Source organism: Dasypus novemcinctus, chromosome 2 (assembly GCF_030445035.2).
Source record: "Dasypus novemcinctus isolate mDasNov1 chromosome 2, mDasNov1.1.hap2, whole genome shotgun sequence".
Lineage (NCBI taxonomy): Eukaryota > Metazoa > Chordata > Mammalia > Cingulata > Dasypodidae > Dasypus > Dasypus novemcinctus.
Genome location: NC_080674.1, coordinates 187462580 through 187486014, shown reverse-complemented (window position 1 = coordinate 187486014; position 23435 = coordinate 187462580). Strand labels below are relative to the sequence as shown.

Sequence of the window (23435 nt, the reverse complement as noted above, 5' to 3'; positions counted from 1 at the left end):
ATACTTACTTAGAGAGTATTTATCATTGAAAGGGTAGAGGGAGCATAACATTCTACTAAGGGTCTTCGTCGGATTTAAGCTACCTAAGAAAAATAAAAACTTTTTTTTTTTCAGTTCTACTTTATTGATGGGGAAGCTTGAGGCTAAGACTTCTCCAAAGTCACATGGACAGATAAAAACCGAATTTGACAGGACGCAGATGAGTTCCCGCCTACCAAATGGGAGGTCTGTGGTTTGGTTCCAGTGCCTCCTAAAGAAGACAGCAAGCTAGCGTGACAGGCAGGAGCAGCAAGCACACACAAGATGACCCAAGAAGAGTCACAAGAAAGTGAAGCTGATGTGGCTCGAGTGATAAAGCCTCCGCCTACCATACAGGAGGACCTGGGTTCCTGGGTTCGATCCCTGGGGCCTCCTGCTGAAAAAGAGAAAGTGACAGCAACAGACATGCAAATATACGTGTCATTGGTGGCCCAGGAGAAGAATAGAAGGGAAAAGAGGCAGAAGGAATATTTGAAGAAATAATGGTAGAAAATTTCCCAAACCTATTGAAGGACATAGATATCCATGTCCAAGAAGCACAATATACTCCCATCCGAATAAATCCAAATAGGCCAACTCTGAGACACATACTACTCAGAATGTCAAATGCCAAAAACAAAAAGAAAATTCTGAGAGCAGTAAGAGAATAGTAATGCATAACATATAAGGGACACCCAATAAGATTAAGTGCCAATTGCTCATCAGAAACCATGGAAGTAAGAAGGCACTGGTATGATATAGTTAGGATAGCGCAAAAAGAGACGCAGTAGCGCAAAAAGAGACGCAGAAGACCAGGGAGTCGAGTTGGCACAAGAGATTGAGCACCTCTCTCCCACTCTGGAAGGTCCCAGGATTGGTTCCTACTGCCGCCCTAAAGAGAAGACAAGCAGACACAGAAGAACACACAGCAAATGGACAGTGAAAGCAGATAGCGAGTGCAAAACAATGCGGGGGGGGAGAGATAAATACATAAATATAAAAAATAAATTTAAAAAAGATACTGCAAGAAAAAAACTTTCAGTCAAGAATCTTATATCGGGAAAAACTGTCTTTCAAAAATGAGTGTAAGTTTAAAATATTCACAGATAAACAGAAACTGAGAGAATTTGTAACCAAGAGACCAGTTTTGCAGGAAAAACTAAGGGGTGTGCTATAGTCTGAAAAGAAAAGACAGGAGAGAGAGGCCTGGAAGAATCTAGAAATGAAGATTATATCAGTAAAATAACTAAAAGTCTCAAAAGAGTGATGAAAATAAAAGATGACAAAGGTCAAAATGGGTGAAATAAGAACTGCCTTTACAGTAATAACATGGAATGTTAATGGATTAAACCGCCTGATCAAAAGAAACAGACTGGATCAAAAGAAACAGACTGGCAGAATGGATAAGAAAATATGAACCATCTATATACTGTCTGTAAGAGACACCTTAGTCTCAAGGATACCAATAGATTCAAAGTGAAAGGGTGGAAAAAAATACTCCATGCATGTAGTAACCAAAGAAAAAAGCTAGAATAGCTATACTTAAACAGACTTTAAAAGACACACTTGAAATGCACAATCTGAGAGGGAAGTCAAGAAAAAGAAATTTCATTTCCAAAAGCGACTATTAATAAATGAATCAAATATTTAGAAATAAACCTAACCAACGATGTAAAGCACTTGTATTCAGAAAACCACAACTCACTGTTAAAAAAATCAGAAAAGAACATTCCATGCTCAAAGACTGAAAAACTAAACATCATTACGATGTCAATTCTACCCCAAATTGATATACAGATTCAATGCTATCTTGATAAAAATTCCACCAGCATTTTTTTAAATAAGTAGAATACACGATTATCACTAAGGGGCCTCAAATAGCCAGAAATATCTTAAAAAGGAAGAGCAAAGCTGGAGGCCTCTCACTTCCAGGCTTTAAATCATATTACCTAGCTGTAGTAGTTAAATAAAAATAAAAAATAAAAAAAAAAACAGCATGGTACTGACATAAAAACAGACATATAGACCAATGGAACCCAACTGACAGTTCAGAAACAGATTCTCACATCTCAGGTCAAGTGATTTTTGACAAGCCTGTCAAACCCAGCCAGCTAGGGCAGAACATTCCGTTCAACAAATGGTGCTGGGAGAACTGGCTATCCATAGCCAAAATAAAGAAAGAGGACCCCTTATACAAAAATTAACTCAAAATGGATCAAAATCCTAAATGTAGAAAACCAAGAACCATAAAGCTTCTATAAGAAAATGTAGGACACCAATGTAAAGATGTGGTGGTAGGTAGATAGTGGGTTCTTTTTTTTTTTTTTTTTAAGTGGTACATTCTTAAAGGAGATAAGAGGAGGACTGAGATGGACTACTGATTTTTAATGTTTGTAGAAGTTTTAATAAACTCTACTGTAAAAGTGTGGAAATTTGATAGAATTGATGGTAACACACTATAGTAACAGCTAGTTTATAAAGGGGAATGTTGCTGCAAAGGGGAGTTCTGGGATGTAAATGCCAACTACAAGAAAGCTAGAGAATAATCTAGGAACTGAATAACATAGTAAACAGAAGTACATGAGAATTATGATGGATGGTACAGATGCAAGAGTATCTTTTGTGCACTACAGCAGATATACGTCACTATTGCAGAGTGGTAGGAATGTGGAGAAGCATGGGAAAAATACAAATGGCATGATCTATGGACTGTGGGTTAACAGCAATACTATAATATTCATACATCTATGCAAAAGATTTAGTGTGTATCAATAGGGAAGTATGGAAAAAGTGGGCCAAATGAACGTTATGGACCATGGTTGGTGGTAATAGTCTGATGATACTATCTATAATCTGCAACAAACATTCCACCAAGGTGTGGTATGTTGAAAGAGGGGTATTGTGTGGGAATTCTGCACATGTGCATGATTGTTTTGTATGTTCATAACTTCTATGATAAAAATGTTTTTAAAAATAATAATAGGGTGGCTTGGGGTAAAAAATATACAAATGTAAGATATAGTTAGTAATAAGATTTTGACAATATTCTTTAATAATTTGTAACAAATGTCTCACAACAATGCAAAGTGTTGGTGGTGGGGCTGATGTAGGGGACCCCTTTATGATGTTATACACATTTGCTTTTTAAGTTCACAACGTTTACTCTTCACTTTTTGTTTATGTTCATGTATAAATAAGAAATGGAGTAGACCAGATAAATGTAAAATAACATTATAGCATATGAACAATAATTATTCAGTGCAACTAGCATATTGTTCCTATGCTCATTATTCTGTAAGTTTCTTCATCCAAAAATAAACACTTGCTTTTAACTGGGAAAAGAGAAAAAAAGGGTAAGTAAAAATGTGCAAAATCAACAATGATTGTTTAAAACAGTAGGAGTAAGAGTAGGAGTAGGAGTAATGGACTTTAAAACAAAAACAAAAAAAGAATAAAAATTCACTACACCCCACGTAGGAAAGGGGTAAACTACTAAAGTGTTCTAAGATCTAGGTATTGAATAAAGTGTTTTAGGGTCTATGTATTTATTATCAGCAAGGAAGGTAACAGTGTTTAAATCTCAGAATGTTAGGAAAAGCTTTTGTCATTTCTAGGGTAAACCTTCTAAATGAGAAGAAACCATCGCTTCTCAGCTTTTTGGCTAAGATCAAGTGTAAATGAAAAGAAACCAAATATGGAACTTCTATACTAGAACGGGAGTGGGAGGAAATAAAAGGAAAACTAATTAAAAAACATTTTAATCCAAAAGACTGTAAGAAAGGAGGAGAAAAAAAAGGAAAAAAATAAACAAGTCAAATACCATAGTAAACTCAAATAGATCCCAATTAACTATAAACTGTTATACTCCATTTCACTAGTAAGATAACTTTTAAAATTTTATGCCTCGGATAACAATCTCAAAATATAGAAAACAAAAAATTGACAGAATTACAAGAATAATATTTTTCTAATAGATAGTATTAGATAGTCTAATATTTTCTAATAGATAGGGGAGAGAATACCTCTCTCAGTAATTGACAGAATAAATAAAGAAAAAATCTACTAGGGGCTTAGAAAAATTGCAATATCATAAACAACAAACTTAAAGGATAAACTACAATAATCTGTGACTGCAGAATACATAAGTTTTTCAAGCACAGAGAATATTTACAAAAACTGACCATGTACTGGGGACCATAAAGCACGTCTCAAGAAATATGAAAGGACTGAAATCATTTGGAACGTACTCTCTGACCACAATAACAATTAATTACAAAACAAAAACACAACAGTCTAGAATATTGCCATATATTTGGAAATTAACAAGTACTCTTTTAAATCTTAAGTCAAAACAATAAATCATAATAGAAATTAGAAAATAATTTGGGGAAGTGGATGTGGCTCAAGTGATAAGGCCTCCGCCTACCATATGGGAGGACCCAGGTTCAATCCCTGGGGCCTCCTGGTGAAAAAGAGAAAGTTTGCCCACATGGCAAGTCAGTGCCCACATGGCAAGCCGAGTGCCTGTGCGGCAAGCCGAGTACCCATTTGGGTGCTCACGTGGAAAGCCAAGTGCCCATGTGGCAAGGCAAGTGCCCATGTGGTGAGCCAAGTGCCTACGTGAGTGCTCACGTGGTGAGCCAGTGCCCGCAGTGAGCCAAGTGCCTGCGCAAGTGCCCACACGACAAGCCAAGTGCCCACATTGAGTGCCCATGTGGTGAGCCAGTGCCCACATAGCAAGTCAAGTGCCCGCACAAGTGAATCACGCAGCAAGATGATGACACAACAAAAGAGAGTCAAAGGGGAGAGTCAAGGTGAAGCACAGCAGAGACCAGGAACTGAGGTGGCAAAACTGACAGGGACCCTCTCTCCACATCAGAGGTCCCCAGGATGATATCCCAGTGAATCCTAGAGGAGAAAGACGAGAAGACAAAAAGGAGAAATAGATACAGAAGATCACACAGCAAATGGACACAGACAGCAAAAACAGCAGGGTGGGGGAGGGGGAGAAAGGAGAGGAAGAGAGAGCGAGATAGATAGACAGACAGACAGAAAGAAAGATGTTTTTAAAAAAGAAAATCATTTGAACTAAATTATAAAATACCACATCAAAGATGATGGGGGAGTGCTCTTAAAGTCAATTAATTCCTATGGGTATGTACCCACCTCAAGTCCGATCTTTTGTTGAATAGGATAGGATCTTAACTTTAGATGTGATCCAGCTCATTCAGGGTGGGTCTTAATCCTCTTATTGGAGTCCTTTAAAAGAGGATGAAATTCAGACAGAGAGAAAGTTACAGAATCAAGAAGCTGAGAAGAACAAAACCCAGAAGAGAAGGAAGAAACAAATAGAGGCTGCCACATGCCTTGCCATGTGACAGAGAAGTCCAGGATCACTGGTAGCTTGTCTTCATGAAGAAGGTACCATCTTGATGAACTCCTGCTTTGGACATATTCATGGCCTCAGAACTGTAAGCTTACAAGCTAATAAATACCTATTGTAAAATCCAACCCATCTCTGATATATAACGCTTTCAGCACCTAACAAACTAAAAGAGGGAGAGACTCCGGCATTTTTCATAGAAGAGCAAAAAAGTATGGGTAGAACAGAGTTAGAAGATGTAAAAGTAGAAGGAAATGAGGTGAGAGATGATACAGGGCAAAAGGAGCATGGAGTAAAGTCTTATATACCTTTTTACTTTGAAAAAGGAAGTCTTTTTAAAGATTTTGAAATGACCACAGAGTGCTGTATTGAAAACAGCCTTGGAGGTAGGGGTGTGTAGCGATTTGATATGGTTTCCACACAGGCCAGGGCCTTCTGACCTGTGGTGAGCTGGCCCACATGCAGTGCTGCCTGAGTGCAAGGCACACCCCCGCATATGGGTGACCCACAGGCAAAGAGTGCGTCCTGCAAAGAGAGCTGCCCAGCGTGAAAAAAGCACAGCCCATGCAGGAGTGGCACCGCACACATGGAGAACTAGCACAGCAAGATGATGCAACAAAAAAGAGACACAGTTTCCCAGTTTCACCGGATGATGCAAGCAGACGCAGAAGAACACATAGCGAATGGACAGGGAGAGCAGACAATGGGGGGAGGTGGAGAGACATAAAATAAATCTTTAAAAAAAAAAAAAGGAAACAGCCTTGGGGATGTATAGCAGTTTGATATGGTTAAGAATTCCAAAAATACATACTAGATTATGTTTGTAATCTGGTCTATTTCTGGGCATGACTGAGCTATGATTAGGGCTTTGATTGGGCCACATCATTAGGGCATCAAGTCCCCACCCCTTGATGAGTGGAAGCTCACAGATAAAAGGCATGGCAAAGGACAGAGTTGGAGCTTTTGATGCAAGCGTTCTTGATGTTGGAGTTGAAGTCTTAACCTGGAGCCCTAGGAAGTAAGCACACAGAGGAAAGAGAAGCAAGCCCTGGAAAAAAAAGGAGGAACCCAAGAAGCCTGAACCCTCACAGCTACTGGCAGCCATCCTGCTCTAACACGTGAAAATAGACTTTGGTGAGGGAAGTAACTTATGCTTTATGGCCTGGTATCTGTAAGCTCCTACCCCAAATAAATACTCTTTATAAAAACCAACCAGTTTCTGATATTTTGCATCAGCACTCCTTTGGCTGACTAATACACGGTAGAAGCAGAGATACTAGTTAAAAGGTTACTGCATGATGACTGGATAAACAAATTGTGGCATATACACACGATGGAATATTATGCAGTGGTAAGATGAAATGAGGTTGTGAAACATATGACAACATGGATGAACCTAGAGGACATTATGTTGAATGAAGCAAGCCAGACACAAAAGGACAAATACAATGATTACCCTATTATGAACTAAATACATTATGTGAAATATGAAAATGGGTAGAACTGCATATATAAAACCATTTTTCTTTGAAGCTGAACAAATATAAGTTACTAGTACGAAATGTTAATATTAGACAAAAAAAAAAACATTATACTAATGAAGGAGACCAGGCACAGACTACTACATATTGCATGGTTCCATTTACATAAAATGTAAACATAAATCAATTTATAAAGATGAACGGGGATTAGTAGTTATGTAGGTCTGAGAAAGGAATGCTAAGAGGTGTAGAGTCTTTCTTTTTGGAGTAATGAAGTTGTTCTAAAATTTTTTAGATGATAAATAAACAACATTGTGATTACATTAAAAGCCACTGACTATACACTTTAGATAGAATAGCAAGAAACAGCAGCTATGTACAGAGGGAGAAGCATAGAGGAATTTTCTTGTCTGTTTTTTGTTTATTATTCTTATTGAAATAATGAAAATGCTCTAATAATGACTGAAATGAATGTACAACTATGTGATTATAGCAAATACCACTGACTGTACACTTTGGATGAACTCTTTATTAATATGTATCGATAAAATTGGTATAAAAAAAGGTTATTGCAATAATAATTCAGGTGCCATATAGCAGCAAAATGAACCAAATTGGGATAAGTGGAGATGGTGAGAAATGGTGAGAAGTAGGGAGAGCCAAGAAGATATCCTAAATGATTGGATATGGCCGCTACAGAAAGAGGGAAATCAAGGATCATTCTAAAGTTTTAGGCCTCAGCTACCAGAAAGGTGGAATTTTCATTAATTAATATGGAGAAGACTATGTTGGAGAAGCAGGTTTGGGAAAGATATCTGGAATTTGATTTTGAACAACATGAAATTCCTATTTTACAACCTAATAAAAATGCCAAGAAGGCTATTGTATATGTGACTATGAAGTTCTGTGAAGTGATCCAGGCTGGAGTTATAAATTTAGGAGACATCAGGGTACAGATAAAAGATCAAGAGACTGTGTATGGATGAAGAAAAAGGTCTGAGGATTAAGCCCTGGGGCATAAAAAAGAGGTAAGGTTTCTTTTTAAGCTCTGTTGGAATCATTTGGTCAAAAGACTCCTCAATTCTCTTCATATTCTCTATTAAGGAAGGGCAGAAAAAAGCAGTTTCTTTTTTAAGACACCTCTATGGTCTAATCAATTTTAGTAGAGCGTCCTGAATAGCAACATGGCAATACCCTTTGACTCAATACTCAAACTATGGGTATTCCATCCTAGGAATATAATCAAAAAGACTAAAGGCTAAAACACTTTAATAGAATCCTTAAGTGTAAAAAAGAAAAGTCAAGTAAAAAAGTACAAGAAGATGACTAAACAATGAATTTTCTGGTCTATTAAAAGGAGTCATTAAAAATATTATAGAAAGTCAGAAAACTATATGGTATAAAGAAGGGGTGGGGGTTGCCTTTAAGGATGCTACTGCTATGAAAAAAATTAAGAAATATGCAGAGCTTAAACTGAAGCAAGTGCAGAGGACGCCCCTGAATTGAAGAAAGGCTTCCAGGTCTATGGAACTTGTACATGTAAGCCCAAAGGGCGGGACCTAAGGTGCAGGTCATCAGATAATGAAGAAGAAAGCAGAAGTAAGAAAAAATAGAAACACTGAAGACTGTCATCTTGAAGCAGTTCTTTAGAAAGGAGAACATGAACCCAAAAGAAAGATGGAAGAAAATCAAAGTCAAGCAAGATCTCAGTCCAAAGATCTTCAGCCTCACTTACATTCCTATGATAGAAGTCACAGGCATCGATTAAGCAGTAGCTTTTCTCATGGCTCTAGAAGAAAATGAAGTCAAAGTTGTTCAAGGGGAGGAAATCCTTTAGAGTTCAGAGGTCTAAATCCGAGAAGGGCCAGGTCAAGACCTTATCCACATTCTCACAGCTGAAGCAGTGAAATGTCCAGTCACAGAAAAACCCATAGCAGGTCTCAGGATAGAGAAGGGTGTAAAACCAGAGATAAGGAGAAAAAAGAGAAAAGCAGAAGGAAAATAGGAAGGACAAGGAATTATATTGTATCAAACTTGGGGAATCTGGAAGCATCACAACTGGATTAGAACATCTGTTACCAGCAGAACAGGACAAAGCTGATGGAACACTGAAAGCCAAAGAAAGAAATGAGGAAGAAGCAAAAAGAAGAAAGGAAGAAAACCAAGGCACCCTGGGAGAACAAGTAAAAAGAGGGTAATAGAAATTGAAGCTATTTAAAGTGATTCTGTTGTTCAGCATACATTCAGATCAAATAAAGAAGTCAAAGTCAGTTGGAGGGGGGGAACAGATGTAGCTCAAGTGGTAGAGCACCTGCTTCCCATGTACCAAGTTGAGGATTCCTAAAAACAAAACAAAACAAACAAAACAAATGAAAAGCCAACCTCACTGGGGATGGGATGTAGCTCACTGGTTGAACACCTGCTTCCCATGTGCAAGGTCCCAGGTTGAATCCCAGTACCTCTAAAAAGAAGTCAGGGAAACCTAGTAAAGTGAAGTCGTTGCTGATCCACCTACTACTGACAAATTGACCCTACTGACACCCCTACCACTATCTAGTACCAAGACAACAATTCTCTGACCCATCCAAATTTATTTATTGAGAAAACTGATGCTGAAGAGTGGTTCAAGAGATGAACTGCTCTCCAACAAGAAAGACTAACGGATAATACTATGGCCTAAGTAATATATATATACACGTATATACATATATATGGTTGTATTGCCACTAACATTAGAAATTTAGGTTTTTAAAGCTCAATATTAACTTTTTAAAATAAAATTTTACTGAAGTATATCATTTATACATGAACAATAAGTGTATGTATGTTTGCCTGATACCAATATTACTATTTTTTTTTAATTTTCAATCTATCCCAATTACCTTTTTTTTTTCTCTCCCCTTCCCCCTCCTCCCCCACCCCAGTTGTCTGCTCTCTTGTGTCCATTCACTGTGTGTTCTTCTGTGACCACTTCTATCCTTATCAGCAGCACCAGGAATCTGTGTTTCTTTTTGTTGCGTCATCTTGTTGTACCAGCTCTCCGTGGGTGAGCACCATTCTTGGGCAAGGCTGCACTTTCTTTTGCGCTGGGTGGTTCTCCTTACGGGGCACACTCCTTGCGCATGGGGCTCCCCTAAGCGGGGGACACCCCTGCGTGGCACGGCACTCCTTGCACTCATCAGCACTGCGCATGGGCCAGCTCCACACAGGTCAAGGAGGCCCGGGGTTTGAACCACGGACCTCCCATGTAGTAGGCGGACACCCTATCCATTGGGCCAAGTCCGCTTCCCACCAATACTACTTTTTACTTAGAAACAATTTAACTGATTATATTATGAGGTAACTTCATTCATTCTTTTCTCATTTGAGTAGGTTTGAATATTTATTAGAATTGAATTGAACACTGTGAATATTAAAGTACAGTAAAATTTTTAAATGCATGAAAAAGTTATGCTCTTAAATAAGGCTAATCAAAAACATACCCAGGTTAATATAAAAAGTACACAGATTATAAAAATATCCATCAAAGGTACACAATAGTGTTTCTGAGCACAATTCAAAAAATGTGAAGTTGTCATTTAAAGATATGATTTTAACTAATCATCCAAAAATAAGTATCAGAGTATAAATATTAGGTTTCATTCACCTTATATTATGAAACCAGTTTTGAATCTTCTGTTTCACCTTGGCAAGTTTTTAGGCACAATAAAAAGCACTCTAAACAACTTAAGCAGGAGGTTTCTTGGAAATTAAATTAATTGATGCTTTTTGCTTAGATACCAGCTTCTATTAGGATGCTTCTCTGAAATGTTTTAGAAGATCCTAGGCGCCTTCATTCTTTTAGAAATCATATGCTCATTTTATATAACCTAACCATTTGGCCAAATATCCAAAATGACAAAATCATTTCTGAGAAAACTGGTAAAGAGCTATCACTTCAGTTTAAACCAACTGCTATTCCCTACAAAGGAAGCTAATTGTTGTTCTGATGAAGCTTTATCTGTCATTATGAATTATCTTCATCTAGCAGCTGAATGGAAATTGACCATGCATTCCATATTGAACATGCCAAGAGATAAATACTTTTAGGCCTTGCTTCCCAAAACTAGTTTTCAACTGTTGACGTGAATATGTCCCTTATCTATTTTATACTGTTGTCCAGATTCATTCTCTAATTTAGTATCTACAGACTATAGTTCAGAACACAAGAAGCAAGAAGAGTATCTTGGCATAGGATTTACCAGTATACAGGACATTTTAGTGCCATCTTTTTATATTTCTGAAACTACTAAAATTATAATCCCTGTTAAAAACGGAAAGTATAAAGAACATTCATTTGCAAAATATAAGGAAAATAAAATCATAATGAATTTTTTTCCCATGCAAACATGTTTTCCCATTCTAAATAGATGGTAGTGTTCTTTTCTCCAAAGCTGTGAATTAAATAAAAGTGCACAATATGGGGAAAAGAAATTCACAAATTTTAGTTCTCAAGGACAGAACTCAGGGCTCTTCTCTCCTTTTCTTTAGTGGCATGGCTGTTTTATATGATTAGAGGAAGTAAAACTTGTGAAACAGGTTTTTAAAATGTACCCGTGGCTCCCCTAGGCACCTTAGGATAATGTCTTAATAATACTAAAAAACTTGGGTTGCTTTACATAGAGACTATTGCCTTCTCCTAGAGGCCTACCTAGCATGTGTCACATAGTAAATGCTCAGGTATTTGCTGACTCCATAAATATATGAATGAAAGCAATTCGACCTATGCTTGGAAAGTGGTTAAAAGATAATTATTTTCTGAGGGGTGAAAATTATGGAAGACTTTCTCTGAATTACAACTTTTTAATGTAAGCACTTAAATTTTAAGAAAAACATTTTTCTTTATATTTAGCATCTTATAAATTAGCTGAGTGGTAAGTAACTGTGCTAGGCTCAACAGAATTTGGAATGGAACAAACATGCTCTTAGGGAACTCACAGTCTTTTTGGAAGAGAGGAATGAGCAAAGATCTACAGTTGCTAGGATAAAGGGCTGGGAAGTGTTCGATAGTCACTAGCTTTACTATTAGTAACAAAGTTCTCAGAACACACTTCAAGAGATATGACATTTTCACACTGATGTAACAGGTTAACTGTAAATGTTTGGAAATGGACAGTGGGGATGGTAGCACATTATCATGACTGAAATTGACAGTGCAGATATGTGGGTGTGACTGGTTGGAAGGGAAAGTTTAGGGTCACATATGTCACTAGAAGGAAAGCCAGAGGATGAAACATGGAACTGTATAACATAGTGAATCCTGTTGTGGGCAATGAATGTGGTCGACAATATTAATGTAAGACTGTTCTACCACCTGAGTTAAAACAAATATTTGTTAACATTACAGGGTGTCAATAATAGGGTGCTATATGGGCAAAAACACACCTAATGCATACTATGATCTATAGTGAGTAATAATATATTAATATTCTATCAGTTGTAACAACAGATACCACACTAATGCTAATAAGTAATAAATAGGAGGGGTAGCATAAGGAGTATGGGGCTTTTCTTTTTCAAAACAATGAAAATGCTCTAAAATTGAATGTGGTGATTAAAGCAAAACTGTAAACTAAGAGCCACTGATTGTACACTTTGGATGGATTGTAGGGTATGTGAATAAAACGGCTTAAAAATTAAAAGATAAAACAGAGAACAATATACTACAGTGAATCCTACTGTAGATGATAGACCAAAGTTAATAGTACATTTTAATAACCTTTCCTCAATTATAACAGAGGTGACTACTGTTTTAAAAAATAGTGCAATCACATAAAATTGCTACCATCAATTGTAACAAATGTTCCATTCTAATGCAAGGTGCTGGTGTACAGAGGTATAAGAGAGTCCTGTGTTTTATGCATGATTGTTCTGTAAACCAACAACTTCTCTAATAAAAAAAATTTTATAAAAAGAGATAACAACAAAGTCAAATAAACAGCTTCCTCCTTGGGGGGGGAGGCTATTTCTCTTCTTAACATCATATTCTATCATTCCCACCCAAAGCTCACACAGCCAGCCCACATATCATGCTATTTATCCTTCCATCCCCTCTCTACCTGGAATGCCCTTCTTTCTCCTGGGTCCCTTTAGGAAGCCTTCCTCCTCTCCCCTGGCTGTACCATGTGCTTCTCTACCACAACCTCTGCCTATCTCTAGATCATCTTTACACTTAGTTAACCACTTGTCTGTACATACTCAACCAGTCTCTCAAAGTCATAGAGACAGGGTATCGTTCACTTTTATTTCCCAGTATCTGGAACAAAGTACTTGTTCGATAAAAAAAATTAAAACTTTGTTTTTAAACTTAACTGAAATAGGCTAAAATAAGCCACCTCCCAAGCAGGAAACTCAGGTGCCTTATTCTGTCCATTTTATCATCTTGAAAACTTACGGACCCCCAAAACAGCATAGTATTGGCATAAACATAGATACAGTGATGAACAGAATCAAATTGGGAGTTCAAAATTGACCCACACCTCTAACATCAACTGATTTTTGATAAGCCTACCAAGTCCAAATTACTGAGACAGAAGTCTCTTCAACAAATGATGCTGGGAGAACTGGATATCCATAACCAAAAGAATGAAAGAGGACCCCTATCTCACTCCTTATATACAAGAATCAACTTGAAAAGATCAAAAACCTAAATATAAAAGCCAGGACCATAAAACTACTAGAAGACAACATAGGGAAACATCTACAAGATATAATAGTAGGGAAGCAGACTTGGCCCAGTGGTTAGGGCGTCCCTCTACCACTTGGGAGGTCCGCGGTTCAAACCCCGGGCCTCACTGACCCGTGTGGAGCTGGCCCACGTGCAGTGCTGATGCGCACAAGGAGTGCCGTGCCACGCAGGGGCATCCCCCGCGTACAGAAGCCCCACGCACAAGGACTGCGCCCCGTAAGGAGAGTCGCCCAGTACTAAAGAAAGTGCAGCCTGCCCAGGAATGGCACCGCATACACGGAGAGCTGACGCAACAAAAAGAAACACAGATTCCCGTTACGCTGGCAACAACCGAAGCAAACAAAGAACACGCAGCCAGTAAGACAAAGAGAACAGACAACTGGGGGGGAGGGGAGAGAAATAAATAAAAAAAATAAATCTTTAAAAAAAAGAAGATATAATAGTAGGTGGATACCTCTTAAACCTTATACCCAAAGCTCGATCAACAAAAGAAAAAATACATAAATGGGACCACCTCAAAACTAAACACTTCTACACCTTAAAGAACTTTGTGCAGAGGATAAAAAGGAAGCCTACTCAATAGGAAAAAATGATTTATCAAGAGATCCTACATTAAAGTGATTATTTTTGGAAAATAAAAAAAAAGAGATCCTACAATTCACAATAAAGAAAGCGGAATTGGCCCAATGGACAGGGCATCCGCCTACCACATGGGAGGTCCAAGGTTCAAACCCAGGGCCTCCTTGACCCATGTGATAATCTGGCCCACGCGCAGTGCTGATGTGTGCAAGGAGTGCCATGCCACACAAGGGTGTCCCCCTCAGAGGGGAGCCCCATGTGCAAGGAGTGCACCCCATAAAGAGAGCCACCCAGAGGAAGAAAAAAAAAAGTGCTGCCTGCCCAGGAATGGTGCCACACACAGGGAGAGCTGACACAGCAAGATGATGTAACAAAGAGAGACACAGATTCCCTGTGCTGCTGACAAGAATACAAGTGGACACAGAAGAACACACGGCGAATGGACACAGAAAGCAGACAACTGGAGGGGAGGGAAGAGAAATAAATAAAATATAAATCTTTTAAAAAAAAATGAAAAGACAAATGACCTGATTAACAAATAGGCAAAAGACCTTAAAATACATTTTTCTAGGGAAACAAACTTGACCCAATGGATAGGGCATCCGCCTACCACATGGGAGGTCCACGGTTCAAACCCCGGGCCTCCTTGACCCATGTGGAGCTGGCCCATGCGCAGTGGTCATGCGCGCAAGTGTATCCGTAAGGAGAGCAGCCCAGCACAAAAGAAAGTGCAGCCTGCCCAGAATGGAGCCGCACACTCGGAGAGTTGATACAACAAGATGACACAACAAAAAGAAACACATTCCTAGTGCTGCTGGTAAGGATGGAAGTGGTCACAGAGGAACACACAGTGAATGGACACAGAGAGCTGACAACTGGGGGGGAAGGAGAGAGAAATATTTAAAAATACGTTTTTCTAAAGAAGAAATGCAAATGGCAAAAAAAAAAAAACCACATGAAAAACATTTTCAACATCTCTGGTTATTAGGGAAAGGCAGATCAAAGCTACAATATAATATCACTGCACACCTACTAGAATGGTCACTATTAAAAAAAACAGTATATATGAATTTCGGTGATCTAAGACTCTTCTGAAGCTGACATTATGTTGGGATTCACTTTACGGGAAGTTTTGGATCACAGAGTGGTTCAACAATGGCAGCAGAGGAATACTGATATGGGATGGGTTATTGACAGGATATATATGGTTGACAGGGAGTTACACAGGGCATATGCCCAGGGTATATGATAATGTCTATATATACTCATAGTGGAAACAAAAACAACAGCTGGGGGGGTACTGGGCTCCTGGCCGGGGGGTCACTGTTGTGGGCCCTGGGAGAGCAGTGGCAATCCTCCAGGTGCAACGGCAAGAACCAGGAAGGAAGGAGGGCCCAACAGTGGGCTCGTGATACTAATGGTTACACTTTTATTGAGCCTATACACCTGTAATAAGAACAAGGCCTAGAGTAGCATTGTGCCTGGGGGTTTCCTCCTGACAGCCTGCATGTTACTCAAATGTGGCCACTCTCACAGCCAAACTCAGCGTGTAGATGCGATGCATTCCCCCCAGCGTGGGACATGACACCCGGGGATGAGCCTCCCTGGCACCAAGGGATCACTACCACATACCAGCTGAAGAAGCAACTAGAAAATGACCTTGAATTAAAGATTCAATGCGGAGCAGCAGAATATACCTGTCTACATATAATGACATGACTTCGGGAAGCTGTTTGACCTAATGTAAGGGGGAAATGGAAAGGAGAAATGAGATTATAAGGCTGTGAGTCTCTAAAAAAGAGTCTGGAGGTTGTCAGAAGGAATACCCCTATGTACAACTGAACAGAGTCTAAGAGACAGATAAGGTAGATACAACCCCAGGTATTGGTTCTTTTGAGGGATAAAGAGACCCACGGGTTCTATGGTCATGGCAGAAGGGGTTCACTGCCACGACAGATGGCCCTTCTTTGGAGCTGGTGTTTCTGCGTGATGGAATTGGACTCAGAGGGGATCTCTTTTCACAAGACTTGCATGCTACTTTATTGGAATTGTAGTCGGTGCTGGGTTTAAGATATATGTAGGGGATTTGAATCTCTGGTCTGATAATATGACACCCAGGCCCAGAGCCTCAACAGACTTCAGCTCCTACACTTTGATTTATTGGACTTACTCCACTCAGCTAACATGGAGTTGAAGAAGGTCAACCACCACAACATGGAGCCTAGAGTGTCTACAACTGGAAGCGGGAGGAGTGCATCCAGTACCCATATGGAATCTAAGCCCTCACTTGACATAGATGTGCAATGGACACAACCAATCCAATGTCCACAGAGAAAATGTGGAATGGGTGTGGGAACGGTAGCCATGGTGGCTGCTGGGTGTGGGGAACGGGAGGAAGAGATGAGATGTGGAGGCGTTTTCGGGACGTGGAGTTGTCCTGGATAGTGCTTCACGGACAATTACGGGACATTATAGATCCCCCCAGGGCCCACTGGATGGAACGTGAGAGAGTCTGGGCTATGATGTGGACCATTGACTGTGGGGTGCAGTGATGCTCAGAGATGAACTTACCAGGTGCAATGGATGTGTCATGATGATGGGAGAGAGTGTTGCTGTGGGGGGAATGGGGGGCGGGGGCGGTGGGGTTGAATGGGACCTCATATTTTTCATAATGTAATTTAAAAAAATAAATAAATAATTTTTAAAAAAATAAATAAAAAAAAACAAGTGTTAGAGAGAGTATGGAGAGATAGGAGCACTTATTCACTGTTGGTGGGAATGTGAATGGAAATCTGTTTGGCAGTTCCTAAAATAGTTACATATAGATCTATCACGTGATCCGGTAATACCACTAACTAGGTATATACCCAGAAGAACCAAGAACAGTGACACAGACACCTGCACAATGATGATGTTCATAGAGACATTATTCACAATTGCCAAAAGATGGAAAAAACTCAGGAGCCCATCAACTGATGAATGGATAAACAGTGGTATATACACACGATGGAATATTATGCAGCTGTAAGAAGAAACGAAGTCATAAAGCATATGACAACATGGATGAACCTAGAGGACATTCAGTTGAGTGAAGCAAGCCAGACACAGGACAAATACTGTATGTTTGCACTATTATGAACTAAACAAATTGTGTTAACTCATGGAGTTAACTAGAATATAGATAACCAGAAAATGAAATGAGGCTAGAGAATGGAAAGTTGAGGTTTAATCTGTACAGAACTGGTAAAAAGTTGTGCATATGTTTGGAACTCAATAGAAGTGATGAAAGCATATCACAGGATTTGTAATTAATAGTGCTAACATACGGTAATGACTGATTTGCTTTTTGTTGTTTTTTTCTTTTCTTTTTCTTGGAGTAATGAAATTGTTCTAATATCAATAGACATGATAAATACACACCTCTGTGACTAAACCAAATGCCACTGATTACACACTTTGAAAAAGTTTATGATTTATAAATTTTATAAAATAGGTGGGTTGGGGTAAAAATACACATGTAAGATATGGACAATAGCTAGTATTAATAGCAATACTTTGTTGACGTTCTTTCATAATTTGCAACAAATGTTTCACAACAGTGCAAGGTATTGGTAGTAGGGTGATGTAAAAAACAAAAACAAAAAACTTAAGGAACCTCAACCCACAAAACCCTCATTCGTCTTAAAAAGATAAATGATATATTTAAACACATCTACAGGGAAATGGATGTGGCTCAACCAATTGGGTTCCCATCTACCATATAGGAGGTCCAGGATTCAATGCCCAGGGCCTCCTGGTGAGGGCAAGCTGGCCCACACAGCAAGCTGACCCACGTGGAGTGCCGGCCCACGAGGGAATGCCGCCCTGCAGAAAGGCTACCTGCATGGAAAAGCCTTCTAGTGCGGGAAAGCTGCCCCACGCAGGAGTGCCAGCAGACACAGAGAGCTGGCACAGCAAGATGACGCAACAAGAGACACAGAGGAAAGAAAATAAGAAGATGCACCAGAACAGGGAGTTAAGATGGTGCAAGAGAATAATCACCTCTCTCCCATGCAGGAAGGTCCCAGCATCAGTTCCTGGAGCCACCTAATGAGAATGCAAGCAGATACAGAAGAACACACAGCGAACAGACACAGAGAGCAGACAATGGGGGCGGGGGGGTAGATGGGGAGGGGAGGGGAGAAATAAATAAATAAATAAAATAAATAAAATAAACACGTCTACATTAAACACCTTTACTTCAAAGATGCCCAGTAATCAGTCTCTAGCCCCCAAACTCCCTGGTTTAAGAATGGTCAGTAACACTAATTTGGCAGATCTATTCTGAGACAGGGATATAGCACATCAGAATTTAGTTACAATAATTAAATTTTAAAAACATAGTTCTCTAAACAACCTTTAGACTACCAAGCAGTCTCCCAAGTACCCAGGTTTTGGAAAAGGGATGCTCTGGCTATTCAAAACAAATACAGTATTCCAGAGCAATTCAAGTGTCGTGTTCCCCAACAATTCATTTCTCATGGGGACATGAGTTGCTGACTTTGGGACCACAAATGAATTTGTTTTCCTTCAAAGCTGTAGAATAACCCTAGATTATTGGTAAAAATATAAGAACCAAAGACCATCATTCCTCTCTGAAGCTTCTCTTAGCTCTAACTGCAACTTTTCCAAACACAAATGAAACCAGAAAACAGAAAATAATATAACAGAAAAGCATTTTATTACTATATGTGAGAAACATCCCCAGTTCTTTGCAATCTAAACATTCATTAATCATGTGCTGAGTGCTCAAAATTATTCTAGGATAGGGGTTCTTAGCCTCTTTTGTTCCTTTTCCAGTCAGGTGAAAATCCTTACTAAGTGCACACTATAGCGTGTATTATTTAATAAACACATCACACTTGCATCAACACATCCCCATAAGAATAATGTTTTTTTGAATTTCAATTCAAACTTATGGACCACTTTGTTAAGAACCCCTTTTCTAGCGTCTCTATCCCTCCTCAAGGTAGCCCAAAAGAAAAGGGGGGGGGGGAACCCTCCTGCCATCTCACATTTCCTTGAAATCAAAATTGTCAAGGGCTCTATGTGATTATACTGAATACCACTGATTGTACAGTTTGGATGGATTTATGCTTTATTAATATGTATCAATAAAACTGATATGTTTAAAAAATTGAAAAGAGCTTAAAATGCATTTCAACCAAATCACACTGAACAACTGCTAAGAAAAGTAATTATACTTTAGTGATATGGCAGGTACATCTGGGTACAATGAAAGGCACTGTGCTGCACATTTAACATGCATTAATTATCTCATGACCTCACAGAAGCCTCTGTAAGCACAGGACCAAAGAAGGCATTTTCCCTTATACTATCAATGATAAAACTAAATGTACCTAAATGGTAATTCAGGGATTCAAACCCAGGTCTGATGATAGCAAATTGCTCTAAAACAAAACCAGTCTAAGAAAAAAAATTTTCAGAACTGATGAACCACAATTTTCTTTACAAAAGAATTTTCCACAATATTTAAATATAACTCACATTTCTGAAAATTATGAAAATCCAAATATTCCCCAGGTTAAGAACTAACTTAAAAAGATTTCATTCTGCATGGTTCTTCTATAAACCTACAACTTCATGCAAGCAAAGTCACTAAAGCTGTTCTCCTGCAGGTGCCAACGCATTCTCTCGTTTGCCAAGAAATTTTTCTTCAGCCAAGGAGAGCACTGACTAAAATCTCAAAAATGATCTGAGAGAACATAGCACAATATAGAAAAGCAATACTTCAAATGTTCCTGAGGGCCATCACTCTTAAAATGGTCAAGAAATGGAACTAATCTAGATGTTGGACAAGGACTTCATTAAATAAATGACAGAATACCTATTCCCTGGAATGTTACACAGAAATTTCAAACACACACATATATATATAATATGTATACATTAAGTGAAAATACAGATTACAAAAAGACATGCATACAATGATGTCAGGTTTTATAAAGACACACATTTCATACATTGAAATATGCGTAGGGAAAAAAAGTCTAGAAGGACAGAGGTCACACTAATGAACACATGCATCTCTGGATATTGCCAAGAGATTTTTTTGGTTCATCTACATTTTCTAATTTTTGTACATTTAATATATATTACTTGCATATTTTAAGGGATGTTTCTTTCTATTGAGATAAAATACAAAATTGCACCATTTTCAAGTGCACAACTCAGTGATTTTGGGTATATCTTGCCTAACGTACTCTAAGTAAATTTTAACATACATTTTCTTCACAAGGCAAAATAAATGTATGTAGAGAAATGCAACAGCAAGGAATGCACTATCAATACTGAGGAAAAAATGCACCCAAGAAATCTGCACTATCATCTTCTGAATTACCTTGAAAGAACCAGGAAATGCCACCTCTCTATGCCTCATTTTCCTCAACTATAATTGGGAATAATAATAGTACCTACTTCTTAGCATTTGAACTGAATGAGTTAATATGCAAACACATTAGCATGTAAAGTGCCAGTAGCTGCCAACATTAGCACCATAGATATTAGCTTATATTATTTTAAAATCTTGGATTCAAGCCTGATTCAACCCTAAACAGCACTACTCAAGGTTTCCACTTATTTTTTATCTTAATTATGAGTACAAAGTTATTATTTTGAGAGGTCACATAATGTAATGATTAAAAGCATAGGCTTGGGAAGTGGATGTGGTTCAATCAGTTGGGCACCTCCCTACCACACGGGAGTTTCCCAGCTCAGTTCCCAGTGCCTCGTAGGATGAGCAGGACAGTAAGCTGACGCAACAAAATGACAAGGCAAGATGACACAATGAAGAAACACAACTAGGAAACACTATTAATAAGTAGGAAGCAGAGGTGGCTCAAGTGACTGGGAACTTCCCTCCCACATGGGAGGTCCTGGTTCAGTTCCCAGTGACTCCTAAAAAGAAGACAAGCACACAACAGACAGATACAGAGAGCGAACGGTAAGAACAAACAACAAGGTGGGGAAGAGATAAATAAAAATAAATGTTTTTTTAAAAAAAAGAGCATATGGGAAAGCAGCTGTGGCTCAATCAGTTAGGCTCCCATCTACCATAAGGGATGCCCTGGGTTCGCGTTCTGGGCTTCCTTGTGAAGGCAGGCTCGCCTGCACACTGCAGAGAGCCACCCAGCCCGCAGGCGCCATGGAGAGCCAACTAAGCAAGGTGACACAATAAAAAGGGAGACAAGCAAAAAACACAGATAAGCACAGTGAGGGACACAAAGAGCAGACAGCATGCAAAGAGCCGCAAGGGGGTGGGGATTAAAAAAAAAGAGCATAGGCTTTCCGGAGTTATACTTCATAAAGTTGTTATAATGTGTCTGGGAGATAATAACAACTCAAAAAACAGGTGCTGGGAAGCGGCTGTGGCTCAGTTGGTTGGGCTTCCATCTACCATATGGGAGGCCTGGGTTTGCGTCCCAGGGCCTCCCTGTGAAGGCAAGCTGGCCCGTGCACTGTGCGCCGTGGAGAGCTGATGGCCCGTGCACCGCACAGAGCTGGCACAGCAAGATGATGCAACGAAGGGAGACAAGCAGATACAGAAAAAATGTGCAGCAAATGGACACAAGAGAAGAGACAGCAAAGAATGGAACAAGCTGCAAGGGGGGGGAATACATAAATAAATAAATCTTTAAAAAAAAAAAAACAGTTGCTATACTATTATTTGCTATTATTTCTTCACAAATGATCATTGGGTCAATTATATTAAGCATTTATGTTATCAAAATAAGCATATATTAAGTTATAATTTTAAAAATTAAAAATGTTATGCAGCCAGAAAAATTTTGAACTGGAGTTATTCTGTAAGTGTCAGTGCACTGAAGGAGAGCACTTGCACAGGTCAATCTGCAAAGAAAGGGACAGACTTTCTTTTTCTCTCTCTTTCTCTTTAGTTAGCTCCTGACATTCAAGAAAAAGCTCTATCATAACTCTAGCTCAATATAAGCTTAAGACAACTCAGTCTAAATACCAGCAATAATAAAACATCAAAATGCGCAAGTTTCAACAACAGGATACAAAATGCAAAGAAGTAGGAAGCAACAGCCCAGGCAAAGGGAAAGATGAATGCACTGGAAACCATCAATGAGGAAAATCACACTGGGGCATAAAAGACAGACATTTAAAAAATGGTCCGGCAGGAAGATGTAGCTCAAGCAGTTGAATGTCCACCTACCACATGAGAGGTCCCAGGTTCAGTTCCCAATACCTCCTAAAGAAGACAAGCAAGATAGTGAGCTGACGCAACAGGCTGGCATGGCAAGCTGATGGAACAAGATGATGAAATGAGATAACACAACGAAGAGACAAAATGAGGAAACAAAATGAGAGATACAACAGAGAGCAGAGGTGACTCGAGATTGGGCGCCTCTTTCCCACATGGGAGGTCACAGGTTCGGTTCCCGGTGCCTCCTAAAGAGAAGACGAGCAGACACAGAGAGCACACAGCCAATGGACACAGAAAGCACACAGTGAGCACAAACAAATAGGAGGCAATAAATAAATAAAATAAACCTTAAAAAAAATCGACCTAAATATGCACAAAGAACTAAAGGAGGGAAATGGATGTGGCTTAACTGATAGAATGTTCGACTACCATATAGGAGTTCCAAGGTTCAAACCCAGGGCCTCCTGACCCGTGTGGTGAGCTGGCCCACGCATAATGCTACTGCGCGCAAGAAGTGCCAGGCCACGCAGGGGTGGCCCCCACGTAGGGGAGCCCCATACACAAGGAATGCACCCCGTAAGAAGAGCTACCCAAATGAAAAAACTGCAGCCCGCCCAGGAGTGGTGCCACACACACACAGAGCTGACGCAGCAAGATGATGCAACAAAAAGAGACAGATTCCCAGTGCCACCTAACAAGAATGCAAGTGGACACAGAAGAACACACAACAAATGGACACAGAGAGCAGACAATGGGGGGTGGGGGGAAGGGGAGAGAAATAAAATTTTAAAATAAATAAATCTAAATGAAGGAATGAATGAATAAATAACAAGAACTAAAGGAAATCAGGAAAACAAAAGACGGACACAGAGAATGCCAAAAGAGATGAAACTGTTTAAAATTCCTTAGAGGGTTCAACAGTAAACTGAAGCTGGCTGAAGAAGAATCAGAGAAATTGAAGAATACGATTATGGAAATCATTCAGTGTGAGGAGCAGAAAGAAGAAAAACGAAACACTGA

The 23435-nt window shown here is 39.2% G+C and overlaps 1 protein-coding gene and 1 pseudogene across 8 annotated transcripts in view; one reads left to right on the top strand and one right to left on the bottom strand.

Annotated features, from left to right (window-relative positions):
• NSD1 (nuclear receptor binding SET domain protein 1) overlaps positions 1-23435 on the bottom strand; it is a 181036-nt gene that overhangs the window by 107798 nt on the left and 49803 nt on the right. The gene's annotated exons all lie outside the window — the stretch shown is intronic.
• LOC139439869 (serine/Arginine-related protein 53-like) lies at positions 7779-9562 on the top strand (annotated as a pseudogene).